The sequence below is a fragment of the Protopterus annectens genome, chromosome 2.part0 (assembly GCF_019279795.1).
Source record: "Protopterus annectens isolate FY-2018-M chromosome 2.part0, PAN1.0, whole genome shotgun sequence".
NCBI classification, from domain to species: domain Eukaryota; kingdom Metazoa; phylum Chordata; order Ceratodontiformes; family Protopteridae; genus Protopterus; species Protopterus annectens.
In genome coordinates, this window is record NC_056728.1 from 1719902539 (window position 1) to 1719928702 (window position 26164).

The 26164-nt window shown below is 37.0% G+C and overlaps 1 protein-coding gene across 1 annotated transcript in view; it reads right to left on the minus strand.

The window, feature by feature from the left end:
- Positions 1–26164, minus strand: part of ZBTB40 (zinc finger and BTB domain containing 40) — a 919023-nt gene that overhangs the window by 180355 nt on the left and 712504 nt on the right. The window lies entirely within an intron of this gene.

Sequence of the window (26164 nt, forward strand, 5' to 3'; positions counted from 1 at the left end):
GGGTGGCGTAAGCCAGGGAATCTTGTTGGCTAGGCTTACTTAGGCCCTTAGGCTGATAGTCTAGTATCTACCTATGAACCTATGATCAGATAAAGGACAAGAAATAGCTTTAAAATAATTTGCTTTATTAAGTAAATCTGCAGAGCCATAAGTCATTTAAATTCTAGTTTGTGTCCCATGCACATAAGAATAACGAGTGAAGAATAATGACTTACCGTCTGCTTTTACTATTAAATCAGCTCAATTACTATTATTAATCCATCTGTTTAGTGCTTTAGCTGATGCCATAATTTTAGCTTTCTTCTGTTTACTTGTATCTTCTATACTAGATACCAGATGTGCAGTGAAAATATCTTGCTAAAGTTAAAACTACCCTTCCAATGACTTTGCAGTAAGTTTAAGTGAATTTTAGCCAGTCTTACACCTATCCAGTGATCCAGTAAAAGTTATGTAGTGTTTAGAATTTGCCACTATATTTAATTATTACAAACATATACATTCTTTTGGCATCATTATCCGCGGTGGTACAGCGGTAGAGTTGTTGCCTCACAGCAAGAGGTTCTCCTGTTCAATTCTCAGCTGGAGTGCCTTCTGTGTGGAGTTTGCATATCCTCCACGCGGTCGAGTGGCCTTAGAAAGACATGCGTGAATGGGTGTGCCTTCGCTGAAGGTTGGGTGTTGGGCTGGCAACTCTGCAGTATAAAAATCGACTGCCAATCATTAGCGGACCAGAGTTCGGCTGTGGCAACCCCTAACTGGGAAAAGACAAACAACATTCCTTTGGCATCATTAATGGATTTCATGGCCTTATGCATTACAGTAGATTTTGTCCAAAGTATAGCAGTTCCTTTCTTTTTTTGTTAAAAGAAGTAGATAACATTTGGTAACCCAAGTTATTTAAACATTGTATAGCTTTATCTATCAAGTGAGTCTTTTGCAAGAATATGTCTATTTAATTTTAGATATCTCATTAATGATTTCCTTTTGTTTCCATTATTTAACTAATTTACATTAACTGATAATAGTCCCAGTGGACTATGATGTTTGCAGATGACATCGTGATCTGTAGTGAGAGGAGGGAACAGGTGGAGGAGACCCTGGAGAGGTGGAGATATGCTCCAGAGAGAAGAGGAATGAAGGTCAGCAGGACTAAGACAGAATATATGTGTGTGAATGAAAGGGAGGATAGAGGAATGGTGAGGCTGTAGGGAGTAGAGGTGGTGAAGATGGATGAGTTTAAGTACTTGGGATCAACAGTTCAGAGTAATGGTGAGTGTGGAAGAGAGACGAAGAAGAGAGTACAGGCAGGATGGAGTGGGTGGAGAAGAGTGTCAGGAGTGATTTGTGACAGACGAGTACCAGTAAGAGTGAAATGGAAGGTCTACAAGAGGGTAGTGAGACCAGCTATGTTATATGGGTTGGAGACAGTGGCATTGACAAAAAGGCAGGAGTCAGAGCTTGACGTGGCAGAGCTGAAGATGTTAAGATGTGCACTGGGTGTGACGAGGATGGACAGGATTAGGAATAAGTATATTAGAGGCTCAAACCAGGTTGGAAGGTTTGGAGACAAAGTCAGAGAGGTAGGATTACATTGGTTTGGACGTGCTGAGGAGGGATGCAGAGTATGTTGGGAAAAAGATGCTAAGGATGAAGCTGCCAGGTAACAGGAAAAGAGGGAGGCCTAAGATAAGGTTTATGGATGTGGTGAGAGAGGACATGCAGGTGTTTGGTGTGACAGAGCAAGATGCAGAGGACAGGAAGAACTGGAAACAGTTGATCTGCTGTGGCGACCCCTAACGGGAGCAGCCAAAAGAAGAAGAAGAAGACATTAATTGATAATAGATTAAAACTACCCATACTGTATTTAAAATTTCTTTTAAAAGGTAATATGACACATTTATCCACCATATTAATTTAATTGTATAAAAGACTCTAATGCATTCCTCCAACACTCTCTTAACATTCCACATTTTTTTGAATTCTTCCTTTCTACCAACTAAACTACTAAAAATTGTAAATAACAAAAACAAGTCTACAACTGTAACAGTATATATTACTAATAAAACACAGCCTACCATGGATATCAAAATTCCCAGTTTGCCTATTGAACAGACAAACTACTATACTATACTATCTCTCTACCTACCAATACCGAAAGTTCATCAAATAACTTCTCAAAAGCTATCGTGACTTACAAATAATATAATATTTTATATACAAGTTAAAAATAATAACAGACTATTAATTTAGTTAATTTGCAATTTAAAACTATTCCCCTTTACTACATAAAAGTTTAATAATCTTCTTCTATTAATCACAGATATTAAATAATCCAACAAATAGTGTACTATATACCTATTCATGCATTAGTAGCATAAATTATTCATTAAATATTCCTAAATTATTTGCTCATTCAACATTATTATAATTAAATCTCTAAATAAATGAGTATAACAAAGTGGGACTTGAAGAGATAAAGATATATGCAAACTTACAGGTGACAGGCAATCTTATTCTTAAGTATTGTACAAAAGGAAAATCAATGTTTAAATATATATATATATATATAGAGAGAGAGAGAGAGAAAGAGAGAGAGAGAGTCATCATGCTAAACTATACACACATTTTATAACTCTAACAAAAGGTTTGAATTAATTATTAAAGTGCAAGTGTCTACATCTCAAAATTATGTAATACTCTTAATATGATAAATATAAAATATTTAAATATTTTAGCTTATTAAACTAATTCTTAAAAATATGTACATTACTGAGGTCTAAGAGAATGGCTTGCTATTTCTACAGAGTAAAAAAAAACATTTGCAGCCTATATTGTTTTCAAAAGTTACAATATGCTTAATTCAAATCCCACTCTCCCTTCCCATGTTCAAACCTATTGAAAAATCTACTTTACTTTCTGTCTAACTGGATGTACTAATTCAGCATATAACACTCAAATTTCAGCTCTGACTTATGAAATAAGTTATTTCATGTAGTATTAGTGAACCTAATAGCATACAATATGCAAAAAGCTTCAAGTTCACATGACCAAGCTTCAAATTTCAGCTTTCTGGATATTTTCAAATATTTTATATGATTTCCTATGTAAATTATATGAGATCTTGTACATTCACATTTTTGCCATATGTGGGTATATGTAATACATATCTTTCTTATAAGCAGTTATTCTATCTTATTTTATGTAACTTGCATTTCTAAAATCTCCCATCAAAGAAATATTAATCATCAGCTCTCTATTAGAGATTACAGCATGCAAATATATTTCTTAACTTACTCATACTGCTCTTTTATTAATCTTACATACTAGATATTTCATTCCTTGTGCATTTGCATATTATTCATACAATGTTTACACTTCTGATTAATTCTAGTATTAAAAACAATCTTAACTATATAGAAAATAATTCCTGCTTGTTTAATTTAAAAGTATCCAACAACAGAAGTAAAAAGGCTGGAAGGAGGCACACTAGGTCACAAATTCCTCCAAGGTTTAATGTCACAGAATAAAAGCAAGCAACACTCCAAAACGCTGATAACACTCCAAATATGTTTTCATTCCCAGGAACTTCATCAGAATAATAGGTTACATAACTGAGGTTTAAACTGATGTTTAGACATCTTGGATGATTCTAGCACCTATAGGAGAGTGTCCAGAAATGAAATTTTTGTTGCAGACAAAAACATTGATTTAGCCATTAATGATTTACTGTTGGAAGGACTGACTGATTTGGACACTCATAAGTATTTACATGTAGCTTAACCTAGAATTGCTACTATTTTTGGTATACCCAAGGTGCACAAGGACCCTAGGGAACCCCCTTAAGACCAATAGTATCGGCTGAAGGGTCAAAGATGGCACCTATAGCAAAATATCTGGATATAAAATTAAAGTCCATTTGGGGTACAGAAAGGACTATTCTAAAGGACTCCTGGGACTTTTTAATGGGAATTAAAATGGACCAGTGCTTTGATAATATTATCTTTGTCACAGTCGATATAAAAGACTTGTTTACTGTTATAACCCAGGATTTAGGCTTAACATGGTTGGAAGAAGCTTTAGTAGACAAGGCTTGTCCATCCACAGACCAGTTGTTAGTTATTTTACAATTGATAGAGATGGTATTAAAAAACAGTTTTATTTTCTATGGGGGAGAACTTTTTCATCAAATTAAGGGTGCAGCGATGGGGGCAAATTGTGCCCCCACTTACGCAAATATATTTCTAGCATGGTGGGAGAAAAAAATATGTTTTAAATTCTGTATATAGTAACTGTTGGTTCTATTTCCAGATATTTTTAGATGATATAGTTATTTTTTGGAGTGACACAGTGGAAAAGTTACACGAATTTTTGAATTATTTAGATACTACTACCTCCTTCTTGGAGTTTACTAGTTCGATAAATACAGATAGGCTTGAATTTTTGGATGTGAGTTTATTTAAGACTGTTGACGGTATTAAGTCAAAAATATTTCGTAAAGACACTTTTTCAAATTCATACCTTCATTTCTCGAGTGCCCATCCTTATACACAAAAAAAGAACATTTATAAGGTTCAGTTAATTCATGCATCCAGGATGACTTCCCTGGATGCTGATTTTTTGTTGGAATGTGATTTTATTAAAAGTTTATTTATTCAAAAGGGGTACCCGTGGGAATTATTGGTTGACATTCGTACCTATGTAAGTAATTTACACCATGTTAAGTACTACCCATTGTTGGGTAAAGGACTGGATATAAACCAACACTGTTCTATTAATTGAAAATGGGTTTTTAGCAGGTGTGAGCTGCTTTTTGATCTAGCTTCAAGAAAAGTTTACTTTTTTTTTTTACAGCATGTAATTGATGTGACTCACAGGCCATTAACTGCCTAATTTTTTGCTCTTTACCTCTCAAATTTTTTCTTTTTTCTTACTATCTTTATCTAGTCAATTTCATACATATTTATTTACTTCTTTCCATTAATCAGTTAAGTGGTGGTTTAGGGTGACTTATATTAAGCTATTAACTCAGACTAAAAGAACTGCCTCAACTGTTTAGACAGTACAATATAAAAAGGATTAAAATCTTTTTCAGTCTTGGTTTACTAAATTTGGGAGAAAAAATTGTAAAAAATGAATGAATTTCTCATTTATGATAAATTAATTTATAAAGAAAAATAAAGTTGAATAAAGGTTCACAAATGAAATCAATGATGTTCACAGACCAAGATTTTCTTTTTAATCTTCCTCAAATGCAGTCAGGTTTTCAATAAACCTACCAATATTTCATTAACATAATGTAGGAAGTAACAAAAGTATCTTAAACTTTTGAAATAACATCAGCATCTCTACTCCTCTCCCAAGTCATGGGGACATTCGCAGCCTAATAGCTTAAAGGTCTTTTCAGCTGTAAGACATGAAACCCACCCAGACAAGGGGCACTTCTATGGTATACACCAACCAATCACCCAGTGATCCAAAAATGAGAAAGGAGTTGGAGTATCTGACTTCATGGATCCTGATGTGTGATTTTTAGGCATGTTTCTTTGAAGACAAGTACATCAAGATTCTAAAGCTCTTTTAAGTACCTTAATTCTTTACTGCACATACTGCAAACATTTAAAAAGACAAACTGAAGGTCATCATTATTTAAACAATATATGTATTTAGATAAGGAAAGAATACTGTCATGACACATTGTTGACATTTGAGGTAGTAGAAACTGGTAAGACTTATCTTGACAGGGTTTACATTTTTTAACCCAATAAGCTTATAATATAGCTATAATAGATGGAGATGTAGACGTAGTCTTAATTTTGTTTTTTGACAATAATACATGTTTTACAATGATAAAAAGAATATAAACTTCTGTAGAACTGAAGTGATTTGCACTTGAACAGTATGAGCATAACAGCATTCTCACAATTAAAAGACAAACGACATAAGGTAACTATCAGCATCCTCGATAATGTAAGTGATGTGGATATTAATTCCACTGGTATTCTTATCCAGGTACAACAAAGTGCCAGCTAACAAAGCCATAAGGGAAAACAAATTATTAAATGGATAGGTTCTGAGTCATAAGCAATGCTGAAAGTACCATGTGGTCAATGATCTTTGGCAGAAGAGAACTGAGAGAAAAGTATAGTGCCAACAGCAGGAGAGAAGTGAGATCAAGGAGAAGATGATGGGAAACTGTGATACACTTTGACAGGAAAGGGAATGACAGAAAATACACTGTTGCAGTAGGAGCTAGAAAGAGAGAGACAGAGATGATATTGGGTACAGATGGAAAGATATATGAAAATGTCCTGTTGAGGCCTTCTGAAATGAAAAGAGTGAGCACTATGAGTATTTTATGAATGAAAAAGTTGTTTTAAGACATTTATCGTAAAAAGAATAAGATGGTGCAACATGTGAAAATAAAGGCAGTAGCAAGAAGAAAAAAGGTAGATGAGGAAGTAAAGGGTACACAGTGTCATCCTAAGAAAACAGATTTAACAGTGGTAGACCTCGAAGAGGAGAGATTAGGACAGCAATGCACCAAAGCCAAAGGTCAGGTGTCTTAAATTATTTATTGGGACTCTTTAAGAAATAAGCAATTTGACATCTAAAAATACAATGAGCACATATATAGATTTTTTGAGAATAAAGTGACTATGACAACAGTCTATCTTCTTATGATAAAGTAAACTATTATGCAGCAACTAGTTAAAAAGCAAAATATGTTAGGCTGTGCACTCCTTAGCCAATTATACTAGCTTTCTTATAGTAGCCCTCTTATTAATTTAATCAACTTGGTTTAGTTTATAAATATTTCGACCAGCATGTAGCCCTTTATACTAAATTTACAGAATGTTTTTTTCTTTTTGACAATTATCATTCACTTCAGCTTTATATAACTTGCTCAGTTCATGCCTTCCCTTAAAGCTGACTTATCCTCTTGAAGATATACTTAATGTATAATGCAGGAAAATGAAAATATTAATATTTTCATTTCTATTAATGCATGTGTGCCTATGTCTTAAGCGTTAATTTAATGAAAGTGTTAAACAAGTTGCAGAATGTTTAAGCTGGTTGCCAATGTTACCAAAGCAGCAGAGTTGATGGCAATAAGTGTACATGTAGTATAGATATTTTAAACGTAAACAGCATGCTCTTCTTAACAGTTACTCTATAATAAAAGAAAATAATTTAATTGACACTTCAGCCTGAAGCAACTACATCAACTTACAATATTTTGACAATTACACTGCCTTTAGAAATGAAAGAATAGAATTGTAACAACAGTTTTGATTTCATTGTATAGGGTTTAAAGTTTCATCTTTTTTTTATTTTTTTGAAGGCCAGCATATTTTTGATGATGTGACAGTAGTATAATTTATGTTATGCTTGCACAAACCTTATCAACGTTGAATGATGCTAGCTTCAGAGATACAGAATTATACATATGGATCAGATTACTGCTGGGTCAAATTATCAATATTTGCTGGCTTTGTTGTCTTTTCTGAACGATCAAAAAGACAGTGGGCCAAATTCAATAAAGCTTACACTAAGTGTGCATGATATGTATTCAAGAACATTCTTAACAGATTTTTTGTGCTTTCTAGTCACTCAGGAAGATTATACTAAGTGTACATGTAGTCTACACTTTGTGCTAACCTTTATGAATTCCTGTTAATATTTAAAGCTGCAAGAATATGAGTAAGAAAGCTAAAATTGGAAGGAAGAAAGTATGAGTTATATCGGTGTTGTCTGTTCACTCAGAACAGTGCACACTTAGTGTATACTTAGTATAGGCATTACTGAATCCTGGGGAGGGTGTGTGTGTTTAGAGAAGGAAGATTTGGAACTGGATATTTTCTATTTTTAAAAAAGTAAACAGTAAGCAAAATAATAATCTCCAAGCCGTACTAGTAGGTAAAGAAGGTAGTCTTATTTAAAAATATATATATATATTCCTTTCTGGTGCAAGAATACTGATGCAATATTTTATGCCCAAGAAAAAAAGTGGGTCTTGAACTTTGACCTCATGTAACTGCTTGGTCATGATCCTATGACTTCTGTACCTTCACCAAAAGTTTCAACAATGAAGATATTGAGCAATTTATCAATCACAGCACAGGAAGTTCTGCTGGTGGCATCTTTACAGAAACAGAAGTTCATGTTTCATGAAAAACACATAAGACTGCTACTCTGGATGCAATGCCATCTCAATAAAAATATGTTATGGACATGTACAGTATTCTTCATCCAAAAGAGAAGTGATGCACATACCACCAATAGAAACTAAATATAACGACCACAGCCAGGCTGTGACAATGAAATTACTAAGGAAGCCTGCATTTAATGCCTATATGAAGCATTATTGCAATTATCCTCTTACAGTTCTTAATATTTTCACAGAAGTTTACCTGAAAACTCAGGTATATATTGCACCTGTGACAGGCATTCCATCTTCAAGCACCTAGATGCAACTAAAACTGAAATCATCTCCACTATAATGTCATTGCAAGTACAAGGATTTATTTAATAGTCGTATATTTTTCCACTAAAAATAAAGGTAATTGTGCTAATAAGTATGATTTTTAAATGTGATACAATGCCAACCAAATATGCATAGGTTCAGGACATCTACTGAACTCCCCACCTTAAAGCATCCATCATATAATAACACTTAACTGAAGCTCTATATATTCCTATGTATATTGCAGTTTTGTACCCCATGGCCTTTGTAGGCTCATTGGGAGTCTTTCCCATCATAGGTTTTGTGTCTCTAAAATTGGTTTGATGTATTTTTAGTAAAATATGCTAGGCAACATATCTGAATATTTCACTATAAACTACACCTGTGCTGTGTTGTTATGGATACATACAGTAGAACAACTACCCTATGAAAAATATAAATACACAAATGCTTTCTGTGAACTGAATAAAATGAACATTTTCAGGTCATCAGTTTTTATGATAGTGAGTAGTCTATACAATGAGCATAAAATTCTGCTGCTGTAGCTACTTGCAGCATGTCTAGTAAAATGATTTGCTGCCTTTGGCTGCTTTTATTTGGAACATTCTTACTATGAATTTGACTTATAAGTCTGCATATGGATTACTCTGACTGGATCTGAAAAAAAAAGCTTGACTACTACTACAACTTGCTTCTGTTTAATACCTTTTCCAGATTTCTGGTGTCAGTCCTCATAGGTACTTCTGAAAACCTACAGATAATTAGAGTACAGGATTTTTCAGATCTGTAATTTGGTCTTTTGAATCAGCCATCATAACACTGAACAGGATTCATAAATGTTTCAGGGTTATTTTAGTCTAATGACTATATGCACTTTGCAAATGCCTACCCTCAAGCCTTACCTCCTTTCTCAAACAGTGAGAGGCAAGTCAGAGCTGAGGTAAACTTGAGAGCACCTGCTTAGCTGTCTAGATTTAGTCTGCATAAAGATATTGAATCAGATTGTTTAACTTGCAGAGGTTTATTCCAGAAGAATGGGCGGTAGCAGATGATGACTATATCTCTCCATCATGTTCTGTTTATCTGTTAATGAAGATTCAGGTCTCTGTCTCTAGTGTTAGCTGAGCTGTTTGTCTTAATGAGATATAGGAGGTCAGTGACCACAGGACCTCTAATGGCATGGTAACTAAGGCACAGTTCACACCTTAGGAGTCTCTAAGATACAGAGCACAGGACTTTCAGTCTCTCCTGATAACTAACATTCTTCTTTCTTAGGAACCTCTGGGGCTTTGAGAATTTGTTAAGATGTTGTGTGAGACAGACACCAAATAGAGTACTGTACTCTATAATAGGTCAGATAAATGCTGAATGTAGGTGGGGTGATAGCATCTCTGTATCTAGACCAAATATCTTTGGCTATTAGTTGTGCTAAGTAAAAGGATTTCCTGACAACAGTCGCCACATGATGATCAAAGGAGAAAAAACTGTTAAACCAACTGTCCAGGTCCTCAATTGTCTTTTTATTTTGTAAGGTTGTGGGTAACTTCTCTTTTCTAAAGGAAACAATACTACACTTTTTAGCATTCAATTTAAGCCCATTTTCTGTACATCAGGTATTAACAAACGTAAGCTCTTTATAAAGGGTGTAGATATCTAAAGGGGTTTTAACAAGTGCATCCAGTTTGCAGTCATCTGCAGATCTAGTTAACTAGAGGTCCTTCTAGTCATTTTTGAGATCAGAGAAGTTGATGCCAAACAGAAGAAGACCCAGCACAAGCTCATGAGGAACTCCACTGGTTACCTTAGCTCTGTGTGAAGAGGTACCTTGTCACATGAATTACATGAGTTCTGTCTTTCAGTAAACTGACAATTCATCTTACCATATAAGGGTCTATGTTTAAGGATGATAGTTTCCTGCATGTGGTATTATTTCAAATGCTTTGTCTAGATCAAGATAAGCTGTATGGAGAGCAAACACCACTGTTAACAACTTATATAACCCTCTCAGAAATTAACACGCATTAACAAGCATGATCACCTTTTCATGAAGCCAAATTGCTGGAGCTCAAACTTAATAAAATTTTAACACATTCTATCCAACGGATCTCTCTTGAGTTTGTATTCTAATTTCCAGTAGGTCTGACACAAGCCTTTAAAAAATTATGTTATCACCTTACACTTCAAACAAATGTTCACATTTCTGGAACCATAACTGATGTTTTCTAACACCTTTATTGAATTATCACGTAAGACAAGAGCAAATACACATTTATACATAAGAAAACAAACCATGTTAACATGTTCACATACATCACTTACATGCTTTTCTACAATTATCAAGCCAACATTATATAAACTGCTCAATTCCTGCCTTCTTTTAAACCTCACTTCCTCTTTAAAAACATTATTCTGCATGTATTGTTCCCACAATGTCCATGTTTTTCTATGTACTTTGCTCTTACCTTTTTCTACAGATCCCACTTCCAATGCATTTATTTCTGTTATAATATTCGTTACTATAGGTACAGTTGGTTTAGACTTTGATTTCAATTTTATGGTAATTGCTTTTTTGGCAGTTACCAGAATTAAACTTAACAAGGCGTTACTATGTCTAGGCAATTCAGATCCTATATCCCAGCTCAAAAAATGTCCTTAATTACATCCTATTGCTCACACAATATTTTTGACAGAGTACTCTGTATACAATTTTTAAAGTCTGTCAACTCATTACACTCCAAAAACATATGTCCCCAGTTATCGCCTTCTTCTCAATCACACCTCCAATATTTGCCAGCTACTTGAGGAAAAATTCTTTGGAGTGTGCTTGGGGTATAGAAGTACCTATGCAAACACCAGGTAAAAATCCTAAATCTTTTAGAGTGACTTTGCTGCATATTTGGGAGTCATGCATATGTCTTCTTATCATTTCTTTGTGAAGTGCTTACCCCGTCTCTCTTCCCAATCCTTTCTAATCACCTATAGCCATTGTGCAATATTTTATAAGCCCAATTATTTCTTTTTTAACAGAATCTTCTGTTTCCTTTCTAACCACCTATAGTCATTGTGCAATACTTTATATGCCCAATTGTTTCTTTAACAGCAGCTTCTGTTCTAGATTAGAATAAAAACTCTACCAAAGCAGATGTTTCAATTAGGATTCTCCTACTGCCTTCTCTTTGCCTATATGCTGATATCAGTCCATGATAGGGAAGACAGTCTCTAGCTTGCAGTCCAAATTTCTTCTTGGCCTCTTCCCATTCCACTACATTTGTTGCTTCAGTTATTTGCTCTGAAATCCTTGGTTCCTTTGCTACTCTTTTCCAATATATTACATACCCATCTTGCCTACCCTCTATACTACTAATTGCAGTCATCCCTTCATCCCTATCAGCATCATCTAATTTCTCCATTCTTGTGTTGGCTTAGTTCTTAGAATACTGTCTGCTGCTTTATAAATAAGATGTTATTTTCCTTAAGTACCTATATTTCTTGAATCCCCCCCCCACACATCATAATCCATTGCCACTTTGAATTATAGCTTTCTGCTTGTGTTAAGTATATAAGCCTTAACTGTGCAGCTCTAAAATATTCCTTCTAATCAGGTAATCCTAAACCACCTTGTTCTATTGTAACAATCTACTCATCCCACTTAACCCTTGCCCTCTTCCCCTCCCAGATACAATCCTTCAACTCTTTCTTAATTACTGTCTACAACTTCTCTGGCTGACCTGTGTATAAAACTAAAACTACTAAAACATTTTCACTGCTTGTATCTTGATACCCATGTTCATAAACAAAAACTTCCAGTTTGTCAGTTTTTGAATTAGCTTTCATTTAGTCTCTTCCCACATATCCTTAGCTGTCATAACAGAATCCTTATTAACCCATACTCCTAAATACCTTTTTATCATGTCCCTAAAAATGGGGGCATTGTTGAACTAATTCATATGTGGGTACATGATTTATAATTATAGCCTTTGTTTTTCCTGCGTTAATTTTATCTACCAAAAAAACCTGAGATTGTCTCAGAATGTTCCACAACAGTGAGATGTCTTTTTCCAGGTACAAACTAATATCATCTGCAAATAAAGATAACTTTTCTTGATTACCATACCAACTGTATTCTTGAATTTATGAGTATCTTATTTTCTTTGCCAATGGCTCTAAATATAATGCAAATAAAGGGGAAAGAGGACACCCCTGCTTGGTTGCTTTGTTCAGATACTCCTTATCAGAGAGGAACCCTTCCACTTTACCTTTTGCCTTTGACCCCTCAGATATCTTCTTAATTAACCTTATTATTGTATGAAAGAATGCAAATGCTTCCACTGCCCTACCCATAAAATCCCAGCTTACTCTGTCAAATGCTTTCTCTGCACCATGACCCACCAACAAAAGCAGCGCTTTCTTACAGTCTGTTCCCCTCTGAATCATCATTGTTCTATTAATATTGTCAAATGTTTGCCTCCCCTACACAAAAGCACACTGATCCATATTCATCAATTTTGGCAACATGTTTGCATTCTTTTGGCTATTATAAGCACTTTATAACCATGGTTTAAAACTGAAATGGGTATATATGAAGCTGGGTCTGATGTCTTTACAGTCTTTAGATATTACAGCTGCCACAGCTTTCTTCCAAGATGTTGCTGGTACCCCTCCTTTTAAAATATTAAATATAACTTTCCAGATATTTATCACTTTCTTCCCTCAAAGCTTCAAAACTTCCACAGGAATACCATCTATTCATGGAGACTTTCCCACAGATTGATTATACTTTGCCATTTTATCTCATCTCCTCCTACCTTAACTGTTAATGGTTAAGCCTTATCTACCTCTACCCTTGGCATACTTAAGTCTTCCATAAATATTTCCATGTCTACCTTATCTTGATTTCCACTTTCCTCTGCTTCATACAGATTTACATAAACTTCTGAAATACCTCAAATTCTTCTAAAGGATATCTGGTTATTTTTCTTATTACAGGCTTTCTAAGTTTGGCAACAACCCTTTCTGCTTTCTGTTGCATAAGTCATCATGCTAAGAGTTTTTTTTTTTGCTCTGGAGTTATTATAAAAACAGTTGCTTAACAGCAATCTTTCTAAACTCATGCATATTATTCAGATACTCCCTTATTTTCTCTTTAGCACTGTACATTTGCTCCTCTTCTTGGTCTGTGAGAGTCCCCTTATTCTGCAATATTTAACCTTTGTCAGTTCCTCTAAATAATGTTTTTCTTTTATTTCTACCCTATTTTTAAGCTACACTTTTTTTATCCCACTCACTAACCATAACTTCTGAAAAAAATTCTATCTTCCCTAATAGTTCTTGAATAATTTCCACTACAAATTCCTTAAATTCCTCTTTTAAAAAGGTAGTTGCAGAAGCCAGTGTCTCATTTTTAAATTCATTACCCTGCAGTTTTATCTTATTTGTTGCTGGTGCATGATCTGAAATAGTTACTGGATAAGTGTCAAAGCTTTTGATTAAATGCACATGTTCCTGTGAAATACAATACCTCTAGCCTAGCCCAATTGCTGTACCTTGGAGAATAATATGAAAATTCTCTCTGAGTTCCTGCTACTGAAAACACATCTTTCATAACAAATATTTTATAAATTTCTTTGAAAATGTACACTCTTTTGTTATATTTTCACTTCTAGGTCCCCCAGATACATCCTCACTCCAGTTCCCACCTATATGTAATGTTCCCTGCTGAAAGCTGCTTATTTCTCACAAATTTTTCTTAAGCTCCATAACAGTAGACTTATGTGGAATATAAATACATGCCAATGTAATCCTCCTCCTTTGTCAATAGCATCTTAATACAACATGCATATCACAATCTTTTTTTCTACAAACATTACCATAGGAGCTCCTCTAGCAATTAGTATAACTACTCCCATTTTTCTTTGTCCCTGACATTCTACTGAATATCCATTCTGAAATCCTTTCTTTACCAAATTCTCATTCTCACTACTTTCCAAAGGTGATTTGCACTTCCTTAATATAATTCAATACTCTTACTTTCTTGCTATACCTGTGAGGCCATTCACATACCAAAATAATATGTTTAGAGTAGCCAATATAATATTAAGTTATTATTCCCAGCTATTATATACAACAACTTTTCTAAATATCTATTCCTAGCTTTTGTGTTACATGCATCCACTAATATTTTGCAAGCTGATTTCTTATATAGCTGTTTCTTAACATCTCCATTTGAACCTATGTCACATTTTACAAGACTTTTGTTTTAATAAAACCCCTCAAACAGAAAACAAACATACTCCAAGAACATCCCCATAAACCTAAGCACACAAAACTATATACATCTTCAAATAATTAAGCTTAACCCTCCTGATAGGAACAACTGACCCAAAATGACAACTGTACACAACTTAACCTAACATTAAGGTTTTCCATGTGAAAATGCATATTACAGCCTGTGCTTCTACTTACACTAAATTATGCCTTTTCTTGCCTTAGCTTCATTGCTCTCCCAGATGTGAAAAACAACTTATATGCTTTCACGAAACATTAATATTTAGCCTTTAAAAAAGTGTTCTGACTTTTACTGCCTTCCCCTGTAGTCATGCTGTCTCCATGGAAACACAAGTGCCAAATGTACTGCTCTGCAAACCTCACAAATGATATTGAACATTTATTTGCCAAATGAAAAGTTCACTACATTCAGAAACACAGAAAAAACATGCTGGCCCAGCTAAAATCTGCAAAACAAGTCTCCCAAAAGCATGTGGGAAAATGTGTTATGGTCTGATGAGACCAAGGTTGAACATTTTAGCCACAATTCTAAAAAGTACTTTTGGCACAAAAACAACACTTTGCATCACCAAAAGAACACCATCTCCTCAGTGAGGCATGGCAGTAGCAGTATCGTGCTTTGGGGTTGTATTTCATCAGCTGAAACTGAGGCTTTAGTCGGGGTGGAGGGAATTATGAACATTTCCAAATATCAGTCACTTTTGCCCCAGAACCTAAAGGCATCTGCTAGAAAGCTGAAGATGAAGAGGAATTTCACCATTCAACATGACAATGACCCCAAGCATACATCCAAATCAACAAAAGAATGGCTTCACCTGAAGAAAGTTAAAGTTTTGGAATGACCCAGCCAGAGCACAGACCTAAATCCAATAGAAAATCTGTGGGATGACCTGAACATGCTGTGCATAAGGGATGCCCTCGCAATCTGACAGATTTGGAGCACTTTTGCAAGGATGAGTGTGCAAATACTGTCAAGTCAAGATGTGCCATGCTGATAGACTCCTATCCAAGAAGACTGAATTCTGTAATTAAATCAAAAGGTGCTTCAACAAAGTATTAGTTTAAGGGTGTCCACACTTATGCAACCAGCGTATTGTATGGGTTTTTTTTATATTTTTTCCCCTAACAGATTTGTTTTTCAATTGAATCGTACGGGTTATAGGGCACATTAAAGGTGGGAAAAGTTTTGAAATGATTTATTGTGGTTTCATTTTTTTATATCATGAAAATGTGGCATTTTAACAGGGGTGTATATACTTTTTATATACACTGTATATCCCCAAATCTGTGCTTGCACAACCGCCCAAAATACATACTTTTAACAAAGAATGTAATTTGTGGTAATGAACAAAAGAATACAGAACCAGCTGAGAAATGGATGTGAGATGGTATTATAATAAAAAATAAATAACAAAATTAAAATAATTGCCAGATGTTCTCAGACTATAGTTGATATACAATAATGCATGAATAGTATCCTATCTGGAGTATGATATAAAAATTACACAAATACAAATGAATAAAACATATTTGTGCAGTTTTATATAAAAATTACACAAACACAAGAAAGCATCCATCTCAGCCTTCCAGTGGTTAGGATGATTGTCCCTGACTACAGCTTGCTGCACGGTAAGTAAACACAGAGTTTGAGAAAACTTGTGACATGAAATCTTCACATCATGGGCTACTGTGATAACTCTACCCAAGTCAACTAACAGAGGACTCCCTATTAAAATGTTGGCACTTGAAAACCCAGGAAAAGAGCAAATGTCAAAAATCGTTCATCTCCTTTAAAGTTCTTTTTTCATGGTAGAGGGCAAGCTCCCTACACCTCCTGAACTTATACATACCAACTCTGAGATCACCATACCTTGGAGAAAAGGAGCTATTCTGAGAAATGGCCATGTCAGACTTTGTATACAGAAGTCCATTTTTTCAGCCATTTAGTCTCCTTGTTTCAGGACTCACTCTTTTGGGTTCCATCATTTCAAATTGTTACCTTAACAGGGACCATTATACAGCAGTAATTTTACATCCTGCCACCAGGTCCCTTTTAATTGTTCCACTGTTGATCGCACCTCTCAACTTACCCCGATTTTAGTTCAAAATGTTCTTTCTTAGTCCCTCCTAAAAATGGAGATTTGGGAAAAAAGGTGGTGCGTTATACTTAGTAAACACTGATAATCAATAATTACGGACTTTATTTACTTCAGAAAGTGCATGTTATTTCACATCCTCACAAATGTTAAGAAAGTGACTATTGTTTTCACTTCATGCAGGTGGTGTGTGAGACCACATTGTCTAACACAACGGGATATATTACATTAACCCTATACCCCTGATATGGTAGTTTCCTGGTAAATTGTTGAGGGCTGCAATCACAAAGAAACATCTCATTTTCAGACTTCATATTCTTAGGAAAATACATGCTAACAATTTTTCTAAATACAAGAAAAATCTGTTCTTTTATTTTTGTCTTTGTACCCAACTCTTGCGCTAAAAGGTTGAGAGTAACATACCCTATTTAACAACTCATATGCACCAACCCCAGTTGGTATCTATTCTGTTACAATTAGATTTTACAAGTCCCTTAAAAAGTGCAAAAGAATATGCAAACTGCTGACACATATTTATTCCACTTATAACTGTAGAAATTTGTTAAACCATTAAGTTAACAAACCATATATAGGGGGATGCCAGTCCCCTGTCATCTACAATATTTTTATCTTTTTTTTAATACAATCCATATAACACCCATAATGCACATTTTTTTTTAATTTATACTCTCTATTTTTCTTTGTATATTACTGACAGGATAATTAAATGGATGCACACATCTATGGTACAATCACTGGGAATGGGTGGCATGTGCTGCTGCTCATCCTGGCTCTCTAGTGCTAGTCCCTTTATTTACAATCACACATATTCTCATTCTATCAAACTTGTCATTTTAATAGTACTAATATAATGGTCACTACTGATGTGATACCCTAACCCCACATACCAAAATGGGAAAAAGTGTGTTGATGCTGACGCTGAATCCTTCTGACTGTGTTTTACTTTCAGTTTACTCCATACTGTGAAACAGCCTTGTGCCAAGGAAAACGAGATGTGTACTTTTCTTAAGAAGTTTGTCACGTTGACCTGAGGTTTGAAATATTCTTCACAGAAGTTCAGATTTTAATGCACTTAATAATTACAGCAGCAACAAAAACATGCAAATCATTACCACAAACTGCATTATTGTATAACTAGAATCTGCTGTTCTTCCTAACTGCCCTGTAGTTTTTCACCAAACTGTACAAGGGCATTTTAGTAAGATTTATTTATTTTGCATTTGTTAACCAGGTTGGTCCAGCTGGGTAAGAATTTTATCCATTTTCAGTGGAGACCCGAGGGGAAAAGCCCCAAACAGACATACAAGTTTACAATAATACAGAGCAAAACAATATCATGAATACAATGGATAAGAAAAAAAAAATAATGTACTCCATGGAATTAAACATAGCTATATACAAAAATATAATAATAAGGTTGTAAAAGGAAAAACAACAATAATAAATCCAAGAGGTATGCAGTAAGGGAATTAAGGTTATAGGTAATCATTTGAAAATAATATGGCATTATTAGATTAGTGGCTAGAAGGAGAAATTCTGTATGTGCAGGAGGCCTAAGATCTGAGGAAGAAACTAGTGCAGGAGTAAAGAAAAAAGAGAAAAGTGTATGTACAAGGGGCCTCATAACAGAAGAAGAGATGGTGCAGAAGAAGAAAGTAGTAGAGGAGGAATGTAGTGATCTAGAGGGAGGGTGTAGAAGGGAGAGCATATAGATATAGTAAGATATAGAAATAGGAAAGGTCTTACAGATCAGACGTAGTGGTAAAGTGGGTATAGGGAGAGAGAGGGGTTAAGTAGGATGGTTGAGGGTACATATAGGGTTGTTATGATATGATATGTTATGTTGTTATGTTAAGAAAAAATATTTTATTCAATCTTTCTTTAATAGGTGTCCTTTTATGCGATACTCAGTCTTACTCTGTTCATTGCTAAGTGCTGCACTTATAGCTCAGCTTTAAATATTTTCGTTGCTTTTACTTCAAAGTTTGTCTTGAACTGCTTCCAAGAAGTGGGCAGTATCACCTGAAGTGAGCTGTAAACATTTTTCTCAACACTAAGAACAGCCCCATTAGATCAGCTGCAGTCTAGACAGCCTTAACTATCAATCAAAACAGATAGAAGGTATATTCAATGAAGCTTTGGGAGTCCCAGGCATTTAACCAATCAAAATGCTTCCTATTCCTGTCAGTCCCACACACCAGCTAGGATTACATCCACAGCCATTCTATGCATTTTCTGACTACAACACAAGTGGAAAAGTACAGTTGTGTACACTTACCATAAATGTAGATGTTCGAGTGTATTCACTGTTGCAGTCATCATACTTGGGTTATCTGCCTGCAGGTAGCCCTCAGTCGGCCCGAATACCAGAGACTTAGTATTTCTGCGTTGGTTGCTGTCACTTCAGTACTGAAGTCAGGTCATCAGGGGTATACAAACAGGCAGCTGACACCATTACATCAGTTTTTCTTGCCCCAAATGTCAGTAGCCCCCCCAAATAGGGAGCAAATTTAAGGTGGGAAAACACCACCAGTAAAACATAAATACCAATAACCCAGTAAGGGGTGAGTAATAGGCATAGAGAGGAGAGAGAGAGAGAGAGAGAGAGAGAGAGAGAGAAGGGGACTAGAGGGAGGGAAACCAGGACTGCAACAGTGAATACACTCGAACATCTACATTTATGGTAAGTGTACACAACTGTACTAGGTTCTTCATGTTTCACTGTTGCAGTCATCACACTTGGGTAGATTCCCAAAGCTGAAGAAAGGGTGGAGGCAGTCAAGAAGACTTGGGGTGGCTAGTATGCCCTGCAGGACTGCTGTTGCAAAACCCGCCCTGGATTTGGAAAAGATAGGTAGGTGGTAATGCTTGATGAAGGTATGTACAGAACTCCAGGTAGCAGCTTCCAGAATGTCCCTGTTAGGGACTCCCTTGAGGAATGCTGTAGAGGTAGAAGTAGCCCTGGTGGAATGCGTTCTGACCCTCTGAGGTGTTGGTTTCCCATGGTGTTTGTAGCAGAAATGGATACAGTGTGCTATCCATTTGGAAATTGTTTGTTTTGAAATGGCCTTGCCCTCTGTCCCTGGTGCAAAACTGACTAGTAACTGCTCAGATTTCCTGAAGGCTTTAGTCCTATCCAGGTAGAATCTGAGCTGCCTGTGCACATCCAAGGAGTGCAGGATCCTTTCCCCTTTATTTTGAGGACTAGCGAAGAAGGTTGGCAGATGGATAGATTGGTTGAGAGCTACACTGGGCACCACTTTTGGCATAAATGAAGGGTTAGTCCTGACGGAGACCCTGTCAGCATGAAAAATAATGAAGGGTTCCACAGCCATAAGTGCTTGTAGCTCAGACACTCTTCTAGTTGAAGTGATGGCCAGTAGCAATGCTGTTTTCCAAGAGAGGAATTTTAACTCTGCTGATGCTGCAGGCTCAAAGGGCGGTAGCGTGAGGTTTTTCAGAACAAAGTTAAGGTCCCAAGCAGGGGTGGGTGCTCTCCTTGGTGCCCTTAGATTGATTACCCCTCTCAGGAACTGCTTGATGAGAGGGTGAGAGAAGAGAGGTGGCTCAGTGTTGTAATAAGCCGAGATGGCAGAGGCATGGATCTTAATGGAGGAGAAGGATAAGCCTCTGTGTACTAAATCTGCTTCCAGGATTAGAGGTAAGGAGGGTAATGCTGTGTCCTCTCCTTTAGATTGAATCCAGGAACAATACCTTTTCCACTTATCAGCGTAGGATTTCCTTGTACTGGGTCTTCTGGCTTCAAGAATGACGTCCAGCACCCGCTTGCTTAGGTTGGACACTGGAGGAGAATTCAAGGAATAAGCCAGGCTGCAAGATTCAAGATTTGCAGATGCGGATGCAGGATACGTCCCTCCTGGTAGGTGAGAAGGGTTTGGATCTGGGGTAGGTGCCAGGGTGGCACTGGTGACAGGCTGCACAGTAGTGGGTACCAGTGCTGGCATGGCGAGTCTGGGGCAATCAGGGTTGTCCTTGGTTTTTCCTGTCTTATCTTGAGTAATATTTTTGTGAGAAGAGGCAGGAGGGGAAATGCATAGATTGAGAGGTTTACCCACTGGAAAGATAAGGCATCCATTTTCCAGGCCCTGCTGTGAGATGTCCTGGTGCAGAATTTGCTGAGCTGGTGATTGTAGAGGGAGGCAAAAAGGTCCACCTCTGGGGTCCCCCATTTCAGTGTTAGGATGCTGAAGGTGCTGGGGTCTAATTGCCACTCGTGTTGGTCCACTAGATTTCTGCTTAAGTCATCTGCCAGACAGGTTTGTTTGCCTGGCAGGAATTGAGCTTGCAGATGAATCTGCATTGTCCAAGGCCATGTTCCACAGGGCCATGGCTAGCTTGCAGAGTGGGTAAGAGTGTGTTCCCCCTGCTTGTTGATGTACCACATAACTGTGGCAGTGTCTGTCTTTATCAGCAGGGGTCCTGGTGAGAGTAGGGATCTGAAAGCTGTCAGAGTGTGCTGAACAGCTAGCATCTCATTTTGGCTGATGTGCAAATAAATTTGACTTGGGCTCCAGTGGCCCTGAACGCACATGTCGTTCAGATGTGCCCCCCCCCCCCAAGCATAGTCTGATACATCTGTGGTTAGGGTCTGGATGACGTGGGGTTGAGTAAAGGGAAATCCCTTGTTGTGGTTGCCTGCTGCTGCCCACCAAAGAAACTCTGTCCTTAGACAAGGTATGATAGGTAGGACGGTTTCCAGATCCTGAGAATGTTGGCACCAAAGATTGTTAAGTACAATTGAAGTTTCCTCATATGCAGTCTGGCATATGGAATTAGTAGAATGCAAAAGGCCATGAATTCTAGGGCCTGCAAGATTTTCCTTGCAGATAGCTGGGTTCTGGTGGCCATTTGCCACCTTTCAGATAGGCTTGTTTTTCTGGAGTAAGGAATGCCGTCTGGGATGCTGTGTCTAAGCTTGCTCCCAGGAATACAATCTTTTGACTGGGACTAGTTTTGATTTCTTTTCATTGATAGTGTACCCCAGGGAGGTTAGAAGGTTCTTTACCAATGTCAGGTGCTGCAAAAGCTTTTCCTGACTGTCTGCCTAAATCAGACAAACATCCAAGTACGGATAAATTTGAATCTTTCTCTGTCTGCAATGAGCAATGGCTGGAGCCAGGCATTTTGTGAAGACTCTGGGAGCAGTGGATAAGCCAAAGGGAAGTGCAGAGAACTGACAATGCATAGATCCTGCCCTGAAACGTAGGTATTTTCTGCATGAGTCCCTGATAGGGATGTGAAGATAGACTTCTTTTAGGTCTAGGGTGGCTAACCAGGCATCTTTGGACAGCATAGGAAGAAACTGCTGAAGGATGAGCATTTTGAATTTTGGAACCACCAGGAAGGTGTTTAGAATGGAAAGATCTAGGATTGGGCGCCAAGTGCCCTCTTTTCTGGTTACCAGAAAAAGTCTTGAATAAAACCCTTGACCTATTTGCTCTGCAGGAACAGGTTGAATTGCCCTTATGGAGAGCAGGGACTGATCTTGGTTTTCTGCCCACTGGTTTGGAGGAAGGTCTAGGAACACTTTTGGGGTTGGCAGTGAGTAGAAGTAAAATTTATACCCTTGGGATACAGTGTTGAGGACCCATCGGTCTATGGTGATGGAGGTCCAGTTTTTTGCATGATGGGAAAATTTTCCTCCTAGGGGCATGAGCAGTTTTTTTTTCATACGTTGAGACTGTAGTCTGGGGGGGGTCTGTTTCCCCTGGGTCTAGTTTGAGATGGCCTTGAGGGGACTGGAAAGGACCAATGTTTTGAGGGGCAATGTCTACTGAATCTAGGAGGCTGCACTTGCAAGAAATCTTTGACTGTCTGCATAGATTTAGCTTTTTCTTCCATCTTTTTAGAACCTCTTCTACTTTGGAGCCAAATAAATTGTCCTTGTTCAAAGGGGGGTCTAGTAATTTTGATTTGACATGGTCTGGCAAGGTCTGCTCCTTAAGCCAAGCATGCCTTCTCAGTACAGAACCAGTGACTGCTACCCTGCAAGATGGTTCTAGGGTGTCAAAGCCACATTGCAAGGTATGCTTGCTGACTTGGCTTGCAGAATGCATAAGCTCTTGTAATTCTTTATTTTCTGTACAGTCTGTTAAGGTAGCTAATTTTTGCTTAATAAGTTCCATAATATGTTGCTGGTATTTCAGCATGTGAAACTGGCAATTCAATGCCCTAATGGCGAGAGTTGCAGAGGTGTATACTTTTTTACTCCATCTGTCTAAAGCTTGGGAATCCCTGTCTAAAGGAGTAGGATTCTTAGCTGTAGTTGCTTTAATACCTTTAGGCCCCTGGGAAATGACCTCTCAGTCAGCAGTAGGATTTTTTAAAAGAAATTTGTGAGAGTCAGGAACTCTGTAGTACCTGTCTGGTTTCCTTGGAGCAGGGGGTAAAGTATCCGGAGTTGGACTGGATTCCATAAAGGCATCATCCACAACATCCAGAACTGGAGGTATTGCTAAAGGTCTATGTTGTGGCAAATCTAAAAATTCTCTGAGTCTCTTTTTGGACTGAGGATAGTCTTGGCATTCCTAGTGGAAATGCTCTCTTTAAAGTATTTAGGGTTTCACCAAAAGAAAAATCCTCTGGAGGGGAAGCAGAAGGAATGGATTCATCTGCATCTTAATCCTCATAAGCAGATAAAGGCATGTCTTCATAATCAGAGACCTCAGAGTCATCGTACTCTTGGTCTGTTAAAGCTGCTGGGGACAGATCTCTTTCTCTTAGCAGGGGAAGGCTGGCTTCTCCTAATCAGCATAATCAGGTCTTCTGCCATTTTAAGCATTTGATTTTGTGGCAGGGAAGAAGGTGCTTGAGTTTGGGTCATCAGTTTTTTAGGCGTAACTTGTACTCTTGTCTTAGAAACTCGGTAGTTTTAGTCAGAACTGAAGACACGAAAGAAGTCATCAGTTTGTGTCAAATATCAATTAGAGCAAGAAAAAAGGATCCCCAACGGGGTACTTAGCTTTGGAAGACTTCAGGATGATTTAGTTCGGAAATGAAAACTCAGGTAGCGGCCGACCGGCACTCATGCAAACTGCTTTTGATTCGGGCTCCTCGGCAAGAAAGACTGATGTAATGGCGTCGGCTGCCTGTTTTTATACCCCCTGACAACCTGACGTTAGTACTGAAGTGACAGCAACCGACACAGAAATACTAAGTCTCTGGTATTCGGGCTGACTGAGGGCTACCTGCAGGCAGATAACCCGTGTGTGATGACTGCAACAGTGAAACACGAAGAACATCTCTTGTTTTAAAAGCACTAACATGATGTTCTTAAAGAAACTAAACAAGAAATTGTCAAATACAGGAAAACAATATTATTTGTTTCTAATTGTTAATATCCACTTACTTTTAAATTAAAAAAATGTGCTTTGTTAGGTTAAATATCTTCATCAGTCCAGTACATTACTATCTTCTTGAAGCAGTAGAAGTCCACGAGCCTAGTTCAATTCATCACATTTCTTTTGTCACAGAAAAAGCTTTGTTTTGACTTTGCTCCATTTTCCTTATAAACAGCAGAAAAGGATTCACTGATACTGTCTCCTGGATCATGCCAGTAGCCTTTATTTGCAGGTTGTCTGTTACTTCTGAGTTTTCTCAAGTATTCCTTCTAGTTAATTATCTTTCATGTGTAACTGTTAAATCTCTGTAAGGGCAGTTTCAATTTCCAAGTATGTTTTACACCACTCAAATAGAAGACCTTCAAAAATGGAGACTACCAGATGTTAAATTTCATTTTATTTTCACTGCAAAGACTTGCTGCTGCTTACTGCTGCTATCTGTCCAGAGGCTCTTTTTAGTTTAGCAGCAGCACAGTTATATGGAAGTCTTGGTTTTGAGTCCCAAATGAGAGATAATATTATGCATTTGTATCTATGCTGCTATAACTTACTATGGGTTATAAACTGATTTCTTTTTTTGTGGCCAGGGAATAATCTTTGTCTACAAATGCAAGATCTTTTCCCACATTCAAGAGTCCACACACATGCACAACTTTGTTAACATCTGTTCTTCTAGTTGATATGTTTGAAATTTAACAAGGTTGTGTCTGGACTTTTTCATGGTCTGCAGACTGTCGGACATGTACTCTTGAGCAGAATGTCTTGCAGATACAATTTAGTTCAGATTTTGAAGAAGCTCCATGGTCAAACAGTTTAGGATTCATAAAAAAATGTAAATTTTGTCTGCTTAATCTGTCCTCCAAGTCTATGACTTTTTCACGAAGTTCATTCTATTTGGCTAACACTGTAGCATATTTTAACTCAGTTTCCATCACATCCTCTGAAAGAGAGTATATACTGCATTTGTGTGATTGGAAGCATGCTTTTCATCTCTCCCAGTCTCATTATTAAATATTAGATTTTACATACTCTTCTAATGTACCACTTACCTTCATTATCTGATGTATATTTTATCAGTTTTTGTCATCAATTGTTAATCTTTCTTCCTCTTAGTGAAAGGACTGGAGCCTTTCACATGGTCTCTAGAAGTACCAAACTAACAGACCCAGGAGTCTTTCAGTTCTTATTATGACACACAGAAAAATGCAAAGAAAAGTAAGTTGTGCTTGAGAAAGGTAGATGGAGACAGAAATTTACAAGACCCACAGAAAAGAAGGGAAAAAATAAAACACGTTATAACACAACTTTTTATCACTTGTATAAGCAGTCTGCAGAAAAATCAAAGAAGTATGCGAAGGGGCACGTAGCAATAATCCTAGTGCATTCTGCCAGCTACTAAGTAAGCATGATATCAATGGCATGGAATTTCAAACATGATATCAACTTAAGCAGAAACAAGGGAGGATGTGATAATTACTGAAAGAATGCCAGAATACCACACTTCACAAGGTAAGAATGGCCATATGCTAGGACACAGAAAACAATCATAAACTTCTCTCTCCATCTGCAAGCTGTATTAAATGTCCTCAGACTTAAAGAAAAAAAATCTTATAAATCAAGCAGCCTCCAGCTGTAAAAAGTTGAACACGATACATTACTGCTAACTGTAATCCAAGGAAAGGTTTATCATACACTTCAAACATCCAGGTGCACCCATATTACCAACAATTATCGTATCATGTACCAAGGCAGACTTGTATCCAAGAGAATGCAAGAAAAGTTAATGAAAAGACGTTACCACTAACTGGCCATCAAGGAACAGAAAAACAAGAAGCATTTTCTTAATATGTTACTACCAATCTTTTAATAAAGGATCTTCGTGTTACATGACATAGCTGAGCTATGACCTCTGTGTGGGTTGCAGTGTGTATGTGGGT